The following is a 20,906-nucleotide window of genomic DNA, read 5'->3' on the forward strand; positions in this document are numbered from 1 at the left end:
GAGAAGCTGTCACAGCAACCCCAAAGAAAAAGGAATTTGTGTCTCTTGTGTGGCTATTTCGTGCAGCCCAGTTAGCCCAGTTTAACTGGAGTGACCCCTGAGCCTTTTAGTCTTAAGAACAGAAATTAGGTACCATATCAGAATGTATTGCAACTCCTGGTTCTCTTGGACTTGATATCAGTGGAAAGACAAATCTTTAAAAATCATCTTTTATTTCAAGGTTTGAGATTAGAGAGTAAAATGACCACAGGGACATATTTCTGGATCTTTCAGCAGAAGTGAGGGACTTGGAGCTGTTTCTGCTGAGCTGTGGGGGTCAGAGCCTCAGCTCTCTGCATGAGCTTCATATCCTCTACCTCCTCTTAAGTGTGGTCAGCACACAACCCCTTACAGAGCTTCTCTCCCTGCTGCCCCTTACTGAGCTCTGTGACCACGTCAGGGCTGGCAGAACAGGGAGTTGACCCTGTCCCTCTGCTGCTCTCAGGCTGCTTTTTCCTCTTCTTCCTCTAACTCCACACATCATGCCCAGCTCTGTTCTGGGCACTGAGGTTCAGGAAGGGGTCAGTGCACTTGAGTTCAAGGAGCTCACCATGCACATTATGTGGGAAGAGAGCTAAACCTATCTCTTTTATGAGGCTACTCTAACATCAGTTCCCCTCACCTGCAGGACATTGTGCCACAATTCCCCTCATGTGTGTCCAGGACCTTTATTGTTTCAAAATCACCCATTTTGTAAATTCCTTCAGCCTTGGGCTAACCCAGCTAGTTGGTCACTGTGGGGAGCCATTCTCACATGTGACTGGGCAACTCCCGGTTTGGATGTGAGGCGCTCTGGGTAAACTGTGTCGGAGCTTTCCCGACCCTCTCCTGGTGTGAGAGCCTGTCCGTGTGGGGGTGTGACTTGACCACTGACCCTGGGGCCAATCACTGACCCTGACCTTGGAGTGCTGCCCCCCTCAACCTTCATTGGATGGAATTCTCCCCTGAATTTCTTGTTCCCCAATAAAAGGCTACTCCCTGGCGTGCTCTCTCTCTCTCTCCTGCTAGCCCTGAGTAATCCCTGCTGCCCTACCGGGTGGTTCGAGGTGTGAGAGAGAGCCGTCTCGGACCTGGTCATAGAAAAAGGTAACTGAGTCTGTGTGTTTATTTCGATCTCACTAGTTAACTTTTATGCCAAGAACCTCTTTAATGAAACCAGTGTGCTGGTCGCATGGTGGAAGTCTACTCGACATTTTTATCACAGAGCCTGGGGTTGGGTTCTTTGTCTCCCAAATTCAAAGAATGAAATCCACAGACACAAGGGCAAAGTAATAGGATTTATTAGAGTAATATTAAGAAAGCAAGCAGATCTCCCAAAAGCAGAGGGGCCCTAAGAGAGGGATATTCTGAGTGGCCATTTTCTAGGAGTTTATATGAATCTACAGAGTTAAGGGAGCTAGCCCCTACCAAATTCTGGGTAAGGTGCTCAGCAACCACAAGTTCTTCACATGTTCTTGGTTCAATCAGGTTATCATGGCCCTCTTTTTTGATGGGGCTCCAGGAACTGGATGGCAGATGTCTCACTACCATTTTTTTCCTGCTTATGCAGGAGTCAGCCTGACCTTGATGTGGCCTATCTTGTGTCTACAGTTTCTCAGCTCTGCTGGGATTTTGAAGGAGTTCAAGTTTCCTCCCTCTTCATTTTAACCCTTTCTCCTGCCTCAACATCACCCACCCACCCTGGCAGAACAAGCTCTTTTCCTGTGTTCTGACACCTCCTACAATTCATGTCCATTGTCACCACATACAACATATCCCACAGGGAAGGGAATTCCATCACACTGATATCTGCGCACCCAGGGAAGCACAGGACTAGGCACAGAGGATATCGTTGAGAGACTGGGGCAGGAAACACCGGAAAGCCTGGTTCTTTGAGAACAGCTGAGAGAACTAGAGGTGCTCAGCCTGGAAAGAAAGAGACTTGGAAAGAACCAATCCCAGCCCTTCATAGGTGAAGTCAGGTCTTCTTGAGGAAGGAGTGTATGACAGAGCTGAGTAACAGCATGATGGAAAAGCCTCACCTGAGAGGTAAGGTGGATACTCCTTGGAGGTTATGTGCTCCTCATGCCAAAGTCTGTCCTGTGGACTTGCTGCCCAGGCTTTAAGAGCCCCAATCCTTCTACTCCCCTTACCCACCTTCCTATGCTCAAAGAGCCAGTTATGCTCAAAGAGCCAGTGGGTGGGGCCAAATAGGAAGTGCTGGCGGGCTTTGAGCGGCCCCACCTATGCAATTAGTGATGGGCTGCTTTGAACAGCAGCAGAAGCAGGCCAAGCAAGGAGCCCAGAGATGATGTTCATGAATTTGGAAGGGCTCAATGCAGAGATGCTCATGGAGCAGCAGCTTCTGTGTTACTCACTGTACCCCAGTGTCACTGACTTCTGACCCCCACTGCTAATGATTTGGGGTGATTGTCCTACCTATCTGTGGGATAAGAAGGGTAAGGACCAAGCTCAACCTCAAAGTCCAGAGTTGATTAACCTTCTTGATCCACCTTGGGAGTCAGTGAGAGCAAAGCTTTAGCAGCTGACAGTGGTAATGCGTGCACATACCCACGTGCATACACACATGCGCACACACACACACACACTTCACCTTCTCTATATTGTTCACAAATATTTAGTGAGTACCTATTATGTGCCAAGCAGGAGGCTAAGTGATGGGGCGAACCTCCAAGAAAAACAAACAAAAGCCCCAACTTCAAGGAAATCTTAATCCAGATTACCAAATGTTCTGTGGGTGTGACCGCTTATACCAGTACCATGATTTCAGTGATGAGAAACTGATTAGACAGAGGTAAATGATGTGGTCAAGGGAAATGAGGCACTGAGAGTCCAAGATGATGTTAGAACCCTTCTTTGTTGGACTCCCAAAATCCCTGCTCCACCTGCTTCCAAAATGTCCCCTGGGTCTTTTCATATCTACTCATTTGTAGCCAGGAGCTTATCCTCTCTGAGCCTCACTGTCTTTTTTTTTAAATTTTATTTACTTATTTATTCTAATTTGTTATACATGACAGCAGAATGCATTTCAATTCATAGTACACACATAGAGCACAATTTTTCATGTCTCTGGTTGTACACAAAGTAGAGTCCCACCACTCATGTCTTCATACATGTACTTGGGGTAATGATGTCCATCTCATTCCACTGTCTGTCCTAGCCTACTACCTCCTCCCTTTCTCTCTCTCTCTTTTGACGGATCTAAAGTTCTTCCATTCCGCCCATTCTTTCCCCACATCCCCATTATGGATCAGCAAACCAATATCAGAGAAAACATTCAGCCTTTGATTTTTGGGGATTGGCTTACTTCACTTAGCATCATATTCTCCAACTTCATCCATTTACCTGCAAATGCCATGATTTTATTCTCTTTTAATGCTGAATAGTATTCCATTGTGTATATATACCACAGTTTATTTATCCATCCATTTACTGAAGGGCATCTAGATTGGTTCCACAACTTAGATATTGTGAATTGTGCTGCGGTAAACATTATGTGGATGTGTTACTACAGTATGCTGTCTTTAAGTCCTTTGGGTATAGAACGAGGACTGGGATAGCTGGGTCAAAAGGTAATTCCATTCCAAATTTTCCAAGAAATCTCCATACTGCTTTCCAGATTGGTTGCACCAATTTACAGTCCCAACAGCAATGTATGAGTGTGCCTTTCTCCCCACATCCTCTCCAACACTTATTGTTGTTTGTATTCTCAGTAGCTGCCATTGTGACTGGAGTGAGATAAAATCATAGAATAGTTTGGATTTGTATTTCTCTAATTGCTAGAGATGTTAAACTTTTTTTTTATTGATTGGATATCCTCTTCTGAGAACTGTCTGTTCAGTTCATTGGCCCATTTATTGATTGTGTTATTTGATTTTTGGTGTTAAGATTTTTGAGTTCTTTCTATATTCTAGAGATTAGTTCTCTATCTGATATTTGTATGGTAAAAATTTGTTCCCATTCTGTAGGCTCTCTATTCACCTCTTTGGCTGAGAGAAAGTATTTTAGTTTGAATCCACCCCATCTATTGATTCTTGATTTTAATTCTTGCTCTATAGTCTTATTAAGAATGTCAGGGCCTAATCCAACATGGTGAAGATTTGGGCCTACTTTTTCTTTTATTAGGCACAGGGTCTCTCATTTAATTCCTAGGTCCTTGATCCAACTTGAGTTGAGTTTTGCGTATGGTGAGAGATAGGGGCTTAATTTCATTTTGTTGCATATGGATGTCCAGTTTTCCCAGCACTGTTTGTAGAAGAGACTATCCTTTCTCCAATATATGTTTTTGGCACCTTTGTCTAATATAAGATAATTGTAATTACGTGGGTTAGTCTCTGTGTGCTCTACTCTGTACCATTGGTCTACCAGTCTATTTTGGTGCCAATACCATGCTGTCTTTGTTACTATTGCTCAGTAGTATAGTTTAAAGTCTGGTATAGTGATGTTACCTGCTTCACTCTTCTTGCTAAGGATTGCTTTAGCTATTCTGGGTCTCTTATTTTTCCAGATGAATTTCATGACTGTTTTTTCTATTTCTATGAGGAATATCATTGGGATTTTGATTGGGACTTCATTGAATCTGTATAGTGCTTTGGTAGTATAGTCATTTTGACAATATTAATTCTGCCTATCCAAGAACAAGGGAGATCTTTCCATCTTCTAAGATCTTCTTTAATTTCTTTCTTGAGTATTCTGTAGTTTTCATTGCAGAGGTCTTTCACCTCTTTCATTAAGTTGATTCCCAAATATTTTCAATTTTTTGAGGCTATTGTAAATGGGATAGTTTTCCTAGTTTCTCTTTCTGAAGATTTGTCACTGATGTACAGAAATGCCTTTGATTTATGAGTGTTGTTTTTATATCCTGCTACTTTGCCAAATTCATTTATTAATTCTAGAAGTGTTCTGGTGGAATTCTGGGGGGGTCTTCTAAGTATTGAATCATATTGTAGGGAAATAGTGCTAATTTGAGTTATTTTTCTATTCATATCTCTTTAATTTCTTTCATTTGTCTAATTGCTCTGGCTAGTGTTTCAAGAATTATGTTAAATAAAAGTGGTGAAAGAGGACATCCCTGTCTTGTTCCTGTTTTTTTAGAAGGAATGCTTTTAATTTTTCTCCATTTAGAATGATATTGACCTGGGGCTTAGCACAGATAGCTTTTATGATGTTGAAATATGTTTCCATTATCTCTAGTTTTTCTATTGTTTCAAACATTAAGAGGTGCTGTATTTTGCCAAATGCTTTTTTCTGCATGTATTGAGATGATCATATGGCTCTTATCTTTAAGCTTATTGATGTGATGAATTACATTTATTGATTTTCATATGTTGAACCAACCTTGCATCCCTGGGATGAACCCCACTTGATCATGGTACACCATCTTTTTGATATGTTTTTGTATTTGATTTGCCAGAATTTTATTGAGAATTTTTGCATCTATGTTCATTAGAGCTATTGATCTGAAGTTTTCTTTCTTTGATGTGTCTTTGCCTGATTTTGGAATCAGAGTGACATTGGCCTCATAGAGTGAGTTTGGAAGTGCTCCTTCTTTTTCTATCTCATGAAATAATTTCAGGCGTATTGATATTGATTCTTCTTTGGAGGTCTTATAGAACTCAGTTGTGTATCCATCTTGTCCTGGGCTTTTCTTGGTTGGTAGGCTTCTAATGGCATCTTCTATTTCATTGCTTGAAATTGATCTGTTTAAATTGTGTATCATCCTGATTGAGTTTGGGCAAATAATATGACTCAAGAAATTTTTCAGTGCCTTCAATATTCTCTGTTTTATTGGAGTAAACATTTTCAAAATAATTTCTAATTATCTTCTGTATTTCTGTAGTGTCCAGCATGATATTTCCTTTTTCATCACAGATGTTAGTAATTTGAGCTTTCTCTCTCCCTCTCTTCATTAGCATGGCTAAGGGTTTATCAGTTTTATTTATTTTCTTCAAAGAACCAACTTTTTGTTTTGTCAATTTTTTGAATTGTTTCTTTTGTTTCAATGTCATTGATTTCAGCTCTGATTTTAATTATTTTCTGTCTTCTACTGTTTTGGTGTTGATTTGTTTTTTCTTTTTCTAGGGCTTTGAGATGTAATGTTAGGTCATTTATTTGTTGACTTTTTCTTCTTTGGGGGGGTTTCTTTTTTTAATTTTTTTATTCGTTGCTCAAAACATTACAATGATCTTGACATATCATACATTTGATTCAAATGAAGAATGAATTCTTATTTTTCCATATGCACAGATTGCAGTATCACTTTGGTTATACAGCCACGTTTATACAGAATACAACAGACACTAGTATGGCTGTTTGTATAAACATGACTTTTTCTTCTTTTAAGGAATTATCTCCATGCAATGAACTTTCCTCTTAGAACTGCTTTCATGGTGTCCCAGAGATTTTGATATGTTGTATCAATGTTCTCATTTACCTCTAAGAATTTTTAGTCTCTTCTTTGATGTCTTTTGCAACTGATTTTTCATTCAATATATATTATTTAGTCTCCAGGTATTGGAGTAGCTTCAATTTTTTATTTTATCATTGATTTCTAATTTTATTCTGTTGTAATCTGATAGAATGTAGGGTATTATCTCTATTTCTTTGTATTTGCTAAATGTTGCTTTGTGGCATAATATATGGTCTATTTTAGAGAAGGATCATGTGCTGTTGAGAAGAAAGTGTATTTGCTCATTGAAGGATGAAATATTCTATGTTCGTCGGTTAAGTCTAAATTATTGATTGTATTATTGAGTTCTATAGTTTCTTTGTTTAGCTTTTGTTTGGAAGATGCATTCGGTGGTGAATGAAGAGTGTTAAAGTCACCCAGAATTATTGTGTTGTGGTCTATTTGACTCTTGAACTTGAGAAGAGTTTGATGAATGTAGATGCTCCAATTAGGGGAGTGTATATATTTATAATTGTTAAGTCCTGATGGTGTATGGTTCCCTTGAGCAGTATGAAATGTCCTTCTTTATCCCCTTTGATTAACTTTGGCTTGAAATCTACTTTATTTGATATGAGGATGGAAATCTCTGCTTGTTTATGGAGTCCATGTGAGTGGTCTGATTTTTCCCACCTTCAGTCTGTGGATGTCTTTTCCTATGAGATGAGTCTCTTGAAGGCAGAATATTATTGGGTCTTTTTTAAAAATCCAATCTGCCAGTCTATGTCTTTTGATTGGTGAGTTTAGGCCATTAACATTCAAGGTTATTATTAAGACATGATTATATTCCCAGTCATTTTTGTTTATTTTTGGTATTTAACTTGACTTGGTTTCTCTTTTGATTGGTTTCTCCTTTATTGTAATACCTCCCTTCACTGATTTTCATTGTTGTTTTTCATTTCCTCCTCATGAAATATTTTGCCAAGATGTTCTGTAGTGCAGGATTTCTAGTTGTAAATTCTTTTAACTTTTGTTTATCATGGAAGGTTTTTATTTCATCATCAAAACTAAAGCTCAATTTTGCTGGATATAAGATTCTTGGTTGGCATCCATTTTCTTGCAGAGCTTGGTATATGTTGTTCCAGGATCTTCTAGCTTTCAGGGTCTGGGTTGAAAAATCTGCAGATATCCTAATTGGTTTCCCCCTATATGTAATCTGATTTCTTTCTCTTGTGGCTTTTAAAATTCTCTCCATATTCTGTATGTTAGACATTTTTATTATAATGTTCGTTGGTGTGGATCTGTTGTGATTTTGTACATTTGGTGTCCTGTAAGCCTCTTGTATTGGATTTTCCATTTCATTCTTCATGTTTGGAAAACTTTATGATATCATTTCATTGAATAAATTGTTCATTCCTTTGGTTTGGAACTCTATGCTTTCCTCTATCCCAATAACTCTTAAATTTGGTCTTTTTATGTTATCCCATAATTCTAAGTATTCCACTTATGGTTTCTTATCATCCTCAGTGTGTGGTCTGCATTCTTTTCATGATTATATATTTTGTCTTTATTGTCTGAGGTCCTGTCTTCCAAGTGATCTAATCTTTTGGTGATGCTTTCTATTGAGCTTTTAATTTAGCTTATTGTTTCTTTCATTTCAAGGATTTCTGTTTGGTATTTTTTCAGAACTTCTATTTCCTTATTGAAGTAATCTTTTGCTTCCTTATTTGCTTATGTAGCTCTTTATTGAAATAATATTTTGCTGCCTATATTTGCTCTCTTATATCATCCTTTAACTCACAGAACATTTTAATTATATACATCCTGAACTCCTTCTCTGTCATTTCTTCTTTTGTGCTGGCCATGTATTTTAATAATGTAATATCTGGGATTGTTGGGGAGGGCACTTTCTTCCTTTGTTTTTTCATATTCTTTTATGTCTTCCCTTCTAGCACTGTGGATCTGAGGCATTATTGTTTTTACCCTATATGCTTGTATGTCCCTGAAGGTTTCTAATACCTCTCCTTTAAGGGGGAGAACAATGTGAACAGATTCCAATACAAACAATGTACAACTTTAAACCAAATAGCTGCTTATTAAGGTGTTTACAGTTTTGTCACAATATACAGAAATGATGAATTCAATTATTATCTACAATATAAACAGTAGGTTTGCAAAAGGGTCTACAGTTTCTGATGGTGAACAAAGAACCAGGGGTGAGGTATAGGATGAGATGTTAAGGGGGTAGGAGGTGAGGATATAGAGTAATTAGATCTTAGAAAGTGTGAAATAGAATCTAAGAAATTGGTTAGTAGCAGGAGAAGAGAGAGAAAGTAATTTTGGAGAGACAAGTAAGTGGCCAGACAGTAGAGTAAAAAAACAAACATGAATATTATGAAAAGTAAAAATAGGAGATAAAAGAATATAGAGCACCACTGTAATATATTATTCAGACAGCCCAGTCCTCAGTAGCCCAATTATTGAAAAGTACTTGGTTTCACAAATGTTGGGGGTGTGAGGGCGGGAGAAGAGAGAGAGAAAAAAATCTTGAAGAAAAATACAAGGATAGCTTTTGTTGGAGATCAGTATCTTTCCAGCTTCCCTTCTCATCCAATAGGTGGGGTTGTCAGTTACTTGCTGCTATCTCCTCCCTGAGGATGGTGAAGGTTATTAGAGTGGAAGGTTTGGTCTTGGGGGTGTGGGTCCTGGAGGTGGTGTATAGTACTTGCTAACCCAATGGGAGACTCCAGGGTGGGTCTGCTGGTTGGCGTCTGGTCCAAGCCCTGGGGCTGGGTCCTGGGATGGGTCTTTCCTCAGTGTCTTCTTTTGCAAGATGAAATAACAATCCTTTCCCCAAATATCCCATAGGACTTCTCATTCAACTAATATTTCCTGACCTCACAGTCTAGTAGCTAAAATTAGAAAGGTACATCAGTACAAAAAAATAGTGTACAGCTGTACTGGACAAATGCAATGTTCACCAAGAAAAGAGAAATCTTCAAAGAAATAGAGTCTCAAAAGATTAATAGGTGTTTATCAAGTGAGGAATGCTGGGTAGGGAAAGGACACAGAGATCATAAAAGAGCAGCAGTTAACATGCTTATATCATTCTCATCCTCACTTTTTTCATGATTATCTCCCCCAAGATCTAATCAAATGCCCAGAATTCAATAAGTAAAACTTTAAAGATCTTTCAAGATGAATTCCTAGTATATCACTCTCCCAGGGCCATGAGTTTCCTCCTGACTGGTTCCGTCACCCAGGTAAACTCTTAACCTCCTTTGCCTTATCTAATGACAGGTTATTTATTATACAACCCAGGTGGCAAGAATTCTTTTCTTTCTCCCCTAAATCCTGGGCACTGCTGAGCAGTGGAATTCAACCACCTATATACCATCCCACCTAAACTTTCCCCTGTTTTGTGGATATTTTCTGTCCTCAGGGACTCTTGGGCCATCACTCTGGTCTACTTGCCTTATCTCAGTTTTTCACCCACAACATGCAGGACTATAATGGGGAAAAGTCTGGAGTCAGAACCTAGTGTTTAATTGTGGCTGTTTTCTTCTCTCTCTGAATCCTGGGTTTGTTCTTACCATTTTGGGGGCTCATAATATGGTGATAGTTAATATTTAGTGAGCTGTTACTATGTACAGGGCACAGAATAAAGAACTTTACATTCTTTCTCTCACAACAACCATACAAAATTATTTGATTGTCTCTTTTACTCTCATGGTATAGATGGGAAATCCAAAGTAGAAAGAGGTCAGATGCTCACCCAAGACCACCCAGCCAGTAAAAAGTACAGCCAAGATTCCAACCCAGGCAATCTGGCTCTAGAGAATTTACTGTTAAACATTGATGTAGGCCAGGTATGTAGCTCAGTTTTAGAGCATGTGCTTAGCATTTGCAAAGCCCTGGGTTCGATGACCAACACTCCACAAAAAATATAATGTAATAGAGGAAATGATTAGATTGAACCTCTATTCCATATGGCAGCAACAAATTTTCCAGAGAGTATTTCTTGTTTTTTATGTTTCATCCAACTTTTCTGAGTAGCAGGAAGATGTAACAGATTATCTACACCACATATTGGCACAAATGAAAGCTTCACTATCAAGGGAGTCTCCTAGAGAAGATGTATGACAAACTAGGTGACTAGGTGCACATACCCATTGAAAATGATGTTTACAGAGAATTTGGAAGGATATGGGTATAATTTATTTAAAAATAACAAATAATATAGAACTTTATGTAGAGTATGAGCTAAAACCTTGGGGAAATTGTGCTTGCTATTGTCAAGACTTATTAACAAATAAACATCTTCCCACCTTTCTGGTACCCAGACACCTCCACCAAAGACCCCTGGAAGGTTGTAATATGTCTTTATGTTTCCCATAGCATGGAGAAGTAGCTGTGCCTATTGATGCTGATCAAAAACTACTTGCTAACTTGTATAATGAGGAGTTGCTGGTCAAGATTTTCTCCCATTTTGTAGGCTTTCTCTTCACACTCTTAATAATTTCCTTAACTGTGCAGAGGCTTCCTAGTTTAATGGCATCCCACTTGTTGATTGTTGGTTTTATTTCTTGTGATTCACCTCCAAAAATTCTTGCATCATCTCATACAGAAGCTTTCATAAGACACCTCATATCTAAACCATAACACCATAAAATTCACCTATTTAACATTCAACGGTTTGGACATATTATGTAATTCGTTTTTATTGTTGAATACATGTAATAAAGATTTTAAACTTTAACCAGAGTACAATTCAGTGGCACAAATTATATTCACAATTTTGTGTAATCATTGCTGCTTATTTTAAAAACTTTTTAATAACTCAACTAGGAAATTTATAACCATTAAGCAAAAACTCCTCACTGCCACCTCAAGGTGAAGCTGAACTCCTCTACTCCCTGGTAATTTCCACTATACTTTTCTTCTTAAAGTTCAATATAGCAGTATTTGAGCAACTTAAGGTAAATATTGAACAAATAAACCTCAAGATCAAACATACTTTTAACTCTATGAATTTGTATATGCTAGCTACCACTGTATGTCATTATTGGAAAAAAGGAGTACAATAAGACCCATGTCCCTAAAGTGCCCCCTCTCCATTCCCAAAAACCTAGAAAAGTTACAGTGAGAGCAAGTCTGGGATGGAATGTCCAGATAAATATTATTTTGAAGGGCACTGACTTGCTCTTATGTATGCTGGAAGTAAGGCACATTAGTGCTGGTTTAGTCAGCTTTTTCACTGCTATGACTAAGACCTGACCAGAACAATTGCAGAGCAGGAAAAGTTTATTTGAGAGCTCAGGGTTTCAGAAGTCTCATTCCATAGGCAGCTGGCTCCATCCCTCAGGGCTTAAGGGGAGGCTGAAAATCATGGAGGAAGAGTGTGGTGGAGGGAAGCAGCTCACATGATAATCAGAAAACAGAAAGAGACTGCACTCACCAGACACAAAATATACACCCCAAAGGCACCCCACAATGCCCACCTCCTCCAGCCACATCCTACCTGCCTTCAGTTACCACTCAGTTAATCTTATCATGGGATTAATTCACTGATTGGGTTAAGGTCTTCATAACTGAATCATTTCTCCTCTAAACCTTTTTGCATTATTTCACACATGAGTTTTGGGGGGACACCTGACATCCAAACTGTTGGAAGTCACCCCGGCTCCAAAGACTAACTTCCCCATCCCCCAAGAAGAGCTGTCCAATGGTGAGCCCTGCTGGCTCACATGATCCTTACCCACCAATCAAAAAGCACCCCATGCCAACTGTCAAACCCTTCAACCATTAAACTGTTATAACTTTCAAACCACCCCCGGCTCTATAAATATGCAGAGCTGTTCCTCACTAAATGGGCATTTTCTCCGGCGGCAAGCCTTGATCGTTCTTTCACAAACCATAACAGTGCTCTCTGAAGAAAGCTGTTTTCTTGCATGCATGTCAAGTTCCCTGGGATGCTGGTTGCACAATGGAGCAAAGCAAACTAAGTTAATGATGTCACTACCTCTGTAACCTAGTAACTTAACCTACAAAAACCTTGCTCCCTGTTGCAAAAGCACCATGCATAAGGAAGTCCTTGTTCAGCCAGTTGCCACTGGACAAAGAATCATGGGGGAATGGAAGCACAATTTTCTGATGAAGTACTGTTCTTTCTACTGCCCCTAGACCTTCTGGTGAAGTACTTGTCCAGCATATTTCCCCTAGACTTTCTGGTTAAAAACACTTATCCAACCTGTTGCCACTGGATTTTCTCTGTAAGTATTTTTCAATAAACCTTATGCCTCACATCCCATTTCTGGTGATCTCTCAGCAACCTCTCCCACTGCCCTAGCACAACAGGGCTGTGGACAGTATACCATTTTTCACAGGGGTGACTGAGGCTTAGAGAGGTTGCTACTTGCCCAAGCACCACATGAGTCCAAGGGTTATGTTCTAGTCACAGATGTGACACACTTGCAAACAATAGATCAGCAGCCTTTGATCTATAAACAAATTGAACACAAGGCAGTACAATACTCCAATTTCTCTTTCCCATTTAAGGATACTCTCTCTAACTTTCTTGCCACAAGGAAAGCTTAATGTAGGGCAGACAAGAAGGGAAAGCAAATTCCTTTCCATCTTTTTGTTTTCCTAATGACTAAGGTTTAGATCATGTGATCCCAACTCTGAGGAAATTTTTTTTTAATTTTATTTATTTTTTTAATTTTTATTGTTGGTTGTTCAAAACATTACATAGTTCTTGATATATCATATTTCTGAGGAAATTTTTAATCAAATGAATTATAAAGCATTGTTTTTTATGTAATTGATAATTGATTATTTAAAATTATAATTATGATATTATAAAATTAGAATATTTCTAGAATTAAACTCTAATGCACTCTATGCAACTAAACACACCTGCATTTCTTCCTCTAACCTAATTATTTCAAGTGAATTAAAACCTATTGTTAAAAATGGGGAGATGGCAAGAAAAAACAAGTGACCCATCAGAACTATTACCAAAGTAATTAACACTTTGAATAAAATCATTAAAAAAGAAATTGAAAAAGTAATACTTCTGCAAATTTTCTGAGATTATTATAAACACAATACACATGTAAGATTTCCAAGGTACAATCTTTTTTCTAAATTTTTTGTTCTTTTTAGTTATATATCACCATCTCTCCAAGCTGGTGACCTATGCTGGGTTCACAAAATTGGACTATTCCAAAAACTTAAGAAAATGATAAAGAAAGCACTCAAACACACAGAAGTACCTTTTCTAAATCCGGGGATGACTCTGTGACCTTAGAGGTCCGTGGAAAGAGAGCAAACCACTGGAATTCTTTATTCTTTTATAGGGGACACACAAGGGGAGGTTCCATGGAACATTCTATCCCAAAAAAAAGGGCAAAGAGGTAGGATTACAAAGGAACAGGTGGGTGTAATTCAACCCCATCGGGTGACACCCACTCCTGGAGCCACACCTTCCTTATCTAAGAGGAGGTAAAGCCCAATGTATTGCAGGGTGCACTAACTGTTCAGCACCCCTTTACTCAGGACTTACAGGTGTGCACATAGCTTTTGTCGAGAGCAGCTCCTGACAGTCATACATGGTAGTGGAATGTATTTCGACATATCATACATACATGGAGTGTGACTTCCCTTTCTTGTGGTTGTACATGATGTGGAGTCACTCAGGTCATATATTCATACATGGACACAGGAGAGCTATGTCCCATTCATCTATTGTCATTTCAATACCCATCTCCGCCTTCCCTTCATTCCAAAGTACATTCTTAATTGAATTTATTTTGACAATTTCCATCTTTGTATTTTAGCACAGTATCCTTCTCCATATTAAAATTTTAAGAACTACTGAAGCAACACAATGGGATGATGATATCTAGCGACTGTTCCAAATTTCTCCTCTGCTAGGGCACCCAATCTTCTGCCTGGGAAGAAGATGCCTTGAGATCCACTGGCCTCAGTAATCTCATCAGTCCATCTCTCCTCCCATTATTCCTCTTATGCTTCTAATGTGTTGCTTTTCCCAACTTGGATCACTTCAAAACTACTTCTGTGTTGATTAAGAGCAGAACAAAGTGATCACTTCCCACCCTTGATACTTTCATAAAAGTGCTTAGAACTCACAATGAAATTCCTGTGCCCCATCCTATTCATCCATTCTACCTGATGCCTTATTCACCTCCTGAAGGATTCCCTGGCCTTATACTTTCTCTCTTACTGACCCTCTCTTAGAACCTGAAAGTCTTTCTCTTGTCATTTTCCTTCAGAGCAAGCACCAAATTTCTTGTCTTTACAATAACTATCATTTTACTTTTATTCTCTCTTCACCTATGTTCCCACCTGCTGCCTTATACTTATCCCCTTAACAGACAAACTTCTTGGTCTGAAACACCTCCATTTATTAATTGCCCACTTGTTCTGTAGATTCCTGATTTATGTTTCTCACCTGCTCTTTCTTATATCTTCCCTAGATCCAGTATGTCTCCCTCAGTCAAGTGAATTAAACAACTTCATGAAATAGCTTCTGTGTGCCTACCACAAACATGGGCTCTGAGAAAATCCAATAAATGGGGAAAAACAGCATTTGAGCTGCCATACAGTTTTAAAACCTGATTAGAAAAATAAGTGGAAGCCTAGCACAGTGGTGCACACCTATAATCTCAGCTTCTCCAAAGCCTGGGGCAGGAGGATAGCAAGTTTGAGACTATCCTGGGCAGCTTAGTGAGACCCTCTTTCAGTGATTTTTTTTTTCAAAAAAGCTGTGGGTATGTATAGCTCAGTGGTATACCCACTGAATGGCTCACTCTCTTTCCACAGACCTCTAAGGTCACAGAGCCATCCCTGGATTTTGAAAAGGTACTTCTGTGTGTTTGAGTGCTTTCTTTACCATTTTCTTAAGTTTTTGGAATAGTCCGATTTTATGAACCCAGTTTAGGTTGCCAGCTTGGATAGATGGTGACATATAACTAAAAAGAACAAAAAAATTAGAAAAAAAGATTGTACCTTGGAAAATAAGAAGCTCAGCAAATAATCACACCTTGCCTAGTGTGTGTGAGGCCCTGGGTTTGATTCCTGATACTACAAAAAAAAAGGAATACAAAAAAGAAAAGAATAAAATGAATATACAAAGAAATGTATTGTAAGTCTGCATTGGATTGCTGAATGTGGAAAGAATAACAAATAAATGAGAACATGAGTGAATGAAGTGCCAAATGAAAGGCATCAAAGTACATGCTTTAATTGTCCACAAGATAGATTCCCATGGGCTGGGTGGTTAGGGAAGTGTTTGAGGAAAAGGTAAGTCTTGAGGATTACTCGGAGAAATGCAGAAGCCACACGAGGGCAGGTGGTGGGGATGTGGTAGGGGTTAGGGAAGACTGGCTCTTTTTGCTCTTCCTATCTCAGTGAATAGAGACAGATTTCCCTGGGCTTCTTCCCTGTCACACGTGGGTGTCACACAAGGGTGTGACAGGGAAAAAGTCCAGGGAAATCTGGACTTCACCAACTCCCATGAAAAACATACCCCAATATCTCTCCCACACATTCTGGCTTTTTGTCCCTCTGCACACCCTAGTCCAGGCCACCATCATGTCTTATCAGAATACTGCAATAGCATTGGGACTGGTCTCCCGAGGTCCATTTGTGCCACTACCCTCCAATTTATTCTCATAAATGTTAAGGTCTCAGGACCTGGAGTTAGACAGCTTGAAGTCAAATACTGGCCCCATTTCTTACCCTCTGATATCCTCAGGGCAAGTTCCACAATTTCTCTGTGTCTCTGTTTTCATATATGCAAAATGGGACAATAGTAATACCTACCTCAAATATTTCTTATGAAGATTAAATAAGTTACTAGATATAATTTACTTTAGAATAGTGATTTTTTACATAGTAAGTACACAATAAAAATATTTAGCTGATCTACTATCTAACCATGTCATTTCCCATTATAAATCCTATAGTGGATTCCCATTGCCTTAAATAAGGTTCAAACTCCTTAAATGGGCCTCCCAAGTTACTGCAGTCTGACTTTTGCCCTATATGTAGTCTTAACACCTATGCTACTTACTGAGACTTGAAAATCCAGCCATGCTAAACAAGCTAGTTGGCTTGGACTGCTTCATGCTCTGTTCACACATTTTTTTTCTGCCATGTGGAACACCTTTTCCCATTTTGTCCACCTATGGGATACCTGTGGCATTTTAAGGCATATCCCCACTAGACTTTAAGCCACATGAGGGCAGAATCTTGTCTATTTTACTCAGTGGTAAGGGCAATGGATGAGGGAGTAATTGCTCAGTGAATATCTATAAATACACAGATGAAAACATCTCCTTAGCTATGAAACTTTCCTGCATTCTCTCCTGCATCCTTTTGCCTTGTTAGACAGTTTGGATTCTCCTTTGCCTACCTTGAATATCAGTACCATTTATATGATGACTACCTTAAGAGTACATAAGCAGTCCTCATCTCCCCACTACCCTGAGTTCCCAGCATGTAGATGTATGGGGTCTAAGACACAGTGAACATCCTACACGTCTACTAACTGAGCAAATGAGTGAATCTCTGGAATCCCACATTGGTAGGTAGCAATGCTGTCCTGGGAACCAGCACCACAAATGTCTAGATTTTTATCCCATGGTTCCATGTTCCAAAAAGAGTTTATCTCTAAAAACTTACTTATTATTGAGAAATAATAATATTTCCACGTTTTAATGGATCAAAATTATGTGTTTCTGTGCTGAGTTATAACTTTGGTCAAAAGCTTGTTACCTTGCACTGCCATATTTGTAGATAAATGTATAATTTTCTGCAGATTTTGTACAGTATTGAGGTAGTTCCCTGATGCCACTAACTTCCTGTCTCTTGTTTGTCACATGGTAGAAGCCATAAGATGCACATTGGAAGAGGTTGAAGGACTCCTTCTGGCAATCTCAGGGCATTGTTTTCATCAAAGGACGCGGCTCGTTATCTATATTTCTGGGACTTTTCATAATTCCCAGTCCCCTGTACTGTAGGCAAGGCAATTCAATTTAGTGGTAATTCAATTCAGTGCCAAGAGCAGTAAGGAGTCACTGCTCAGCTTTTGGTGTTCAGAATAGGATTTTGAGTTGTGGTAAATATTGAAAGCTGGTGTTTGTCAAGAATAAATAATTTTCAAAATTTATTTATCTTCCATTAGCATGCCCTGTTGGAGTAGCTTATAGATCTTCATTCTCAATAAGAGACAGAGTGAACACGTAGAAAAAGTACATTTCCTATCACATGAAATGAAGATGGAAGGAAAAAGTACACCTCTTGCAGTAAGGTAAGGAGAGGCAGAGGTCAGGTATTTAGAGATAGGAGGGTTTCTTTTTCCCATAGAGACTAAAATCCTACAAATGGAGGTTTGGACAGTATATTATATCAGCTTTCAGTTACTATAATGAAATTCCTGAGTCAAGTAACTTATAAAGAGAAAAGGACTATTGACTTACAGTTCTTTAGTTTCTGGGCCAAGATCAGGTAGCCCCAATTCTTTGGGCCTCTGGTGAGTTGGCACATCATGGTTGAAATACATGGAAGAACATTGGCTGGGGTTGTGGCTCAGTGGTAGAGCGCTCACCTAGCATGTGTGAGGCCCTGGGTTAGAACCTCAGGACCACATAAAAATAAATGAATAAAATAAAGGTATTGTGCCCAACAACTAAAAAATAAATATTTTTTTAAAAAGAAATACATGGAAGAACAAACTGCTCACCTATGAACCAGAAAGCAAAGAAAAAGAAGAAGAGACAGAGTTCTACAATCTCTTCAAGGCATTCACCCAGTGACCTAAAGACCTTCTACTAGGCCCCACCTACTAAAGGTTCACAGCATCTCCCAATATTACAGCCTTGGAGACTAAGTCTTTAACACACAGATCTTTGTAGGACATTCAACTTCCAAGCCATATCATTCCTCTCAATGTCTCTAAAGTTTCATATATATTTTGGGGTTCATATCTATCTTGGCTTCTTTATATCAATACTAGCAACTGCACCCTCCTTGACCACACCTTTACACAATGCAAAATGTGCTCTCTAACCCAAGAGTCCCTAAAATCTAAACTATTACAGCAACGTCCAAAAGTCTGTCTAGGACTGGGGTTGTGTGTGGCTCAGTGGTAGAGTGCTTGCCTAGCACATGTGGGGCACTGGGTTCGATCCCCAGCACCACATAAAAATGAAATAAAGATATTGTGTGTCCACCTACAACTAAAAATAAATAAATATTTTTAAAAGTCTGTCTAAAGTCTCCTCTGAGACCTAAGGCAAAGTCAGCTATGAGCTCCTATATAAATAAAAAAGAAACATTTTATATAATTCCAAAAGGCAATGCCTGTCCCACACAGGCACAAAGTAAATATTAACAAAGAATAGTAAAACAGGGCTGGGATTGTGGCTCAACGGTAGAGAGCGCTCGCCTAGCATGGGTGGAACCTGGGTTCGATTCTCAGCACCACATAAAAAATAAAGGCATTGTGTTGCATCCATTTACAAAAAAAAAAAAAAGGTTCTCTCTCTCTATCTATCTATCTATTCTCTCTCTCTCTCTCTCTCTCTCTCTCTCTCTCTCTCTCTCAAAAAAAAAAAAAAAAAAGAATAGGAAAACAGTAAGGACAGATCAGACTCAAACAAGATTGAAATCTAGCAGGGCAAACATGAAATCCTAAAGCTCCCTGTCTGACATCCATGGTACACTGTGACAGAAGGTGGGCTCCCAAAGGCTTGAACAGCCCTGCAGCCTTGCTAGTTCCAACCCACATGGCCACATTCTCAGGCTGGCTTTGCACACTGCCCATAGATTCCCTTTACAAGTGCCACACACCCTGGTACCACCTCCTTCCTTGGTTCTCCATTACAGCTTTGGCTTTGTTTCTATGGCTCCATTACACGTGGCCTTGTTGGGGACTGCTTTCAGGGACTCTCACCCCACAGCTCACTGCCTTTTGGGAACATTAAACATCCAAACTATAGAAGATAGATAGAAGGAAAAGTTAAAAGCATAGATTTTTGACTTGCTTCCTCTGGGAAGGAACCAGAGTGACAATGGAGTGAAGAAGAGAGAAGACCTGAGCTAACACCTTCAAGCTTCTCATAGGCTACTTGTGTATACTGCAAAAAGTCACAAAGTAACTTTGTTACCTCCAAAAGAACAATGGGAGTGATTCTGGGTGGGAGAAATTGACCCTGGAGCAGAGGGGTTACTTCATCAACTGCTAAGACCTCAGAGGAATTCATACCACCAGCAAGAGCCTGGGTGGGACCAGCTCTGACCCTGAGGACTAACTAGAAGTTCACCAGTCACACCCTGTATTAGCCAGTCAGCACAAGGGACACAAGGACCAGACAAGGCTAAATATCAGGACCCTGAGGTAGAACAATGATCTAAGGTCTTTAGCCCAGGATCACCATGTGGTCACATGAAGGTCACCATATACCCATCATGGTTTGGGCAAGAAGCAGGATACTAAGGTGTCTTGAGTTACCCAGAAGAAACTAAACCAGAAGATTCACAGACACTCTCAAATATCAATGTCCAGGGCTGGGATTGTGGCTCAGTGGCAGAGCACTTGCTTTGCACATGTGAGACACTGGGTTCAATCCTCAGCACCATATAAAAAATAAATAAAAATAAAGATATTGTGTCCATGTCTAACAAAAAATATATATTTAAAAACAACTATAATCAATATCCAATTGAGGGATGGAGGTGGGCAGGAGGTGGAAAGGTCTGGGGAAGCTGGAACATTTACTGATATGGTATAATGGAATATGCAAGAGGCCAGAACTTGGTCCAGGATGAAGTTGCCAGCCTTAGAGACTGTTTTAACCATGTACCTGCCAAATAAAATCCCAAAGACTGGGAGGAGAGTTGGATGGGGTGGGTACTGACAGAGAAGAGAATAGGAAGCTGTAGAGGAAATTGGGTTTATTGTTCAGGGCTGTAAATCCAACATCTGAATCATGCCTGCCTTCGCATAAGTAAATGAACAAATGAATAGATGATGGGCAACACCTACAAAGAAGGCTGAGAGGAGGGACAGAAACTGGGGCCTGTAAAATCCTTGTTCACCATCTAATAGGAAATAAATTCTAAAAACTCACACTTTGTAATTACAGTCTTCTCTCAGTATTCATGGGGGATTGGTTCCAGGACCAACTCCCCCGGAAGGATACCAAAATTTACAGGTGTTCAAGTCTCTGGCATAGTATTTGCATATAACCTAACCACGTCCTCCTGAATATTTTGAATGATCTCTAGGGCACTTGTAATGCCTAATACAATGTAAATGCTATGTATATAATTGTTGTACTGCTTAGGGAATAATGACAAGAGAAAAAGTCTGTACATGTTCAGTACTGATGCAATTTTTTAAAAATATTTTCAATCCACAGAGGATTTACTGTACATATATTATATCATATAT

This window comes from Marmota flaviventris, chromosome 10, assembly GCF_047511675.1.
Source record: "Marmota flaviventris isolate mMarFla1 chromosome 10, mMarFla1.hap1, whole genome shotgun sequence".
NCBI classification, from domain to species: Eukaryota; Metazoa; Chordata; class Mammalia; order Rodentia; family Sciuridae; genus Marmota; species Marmota flaviventris.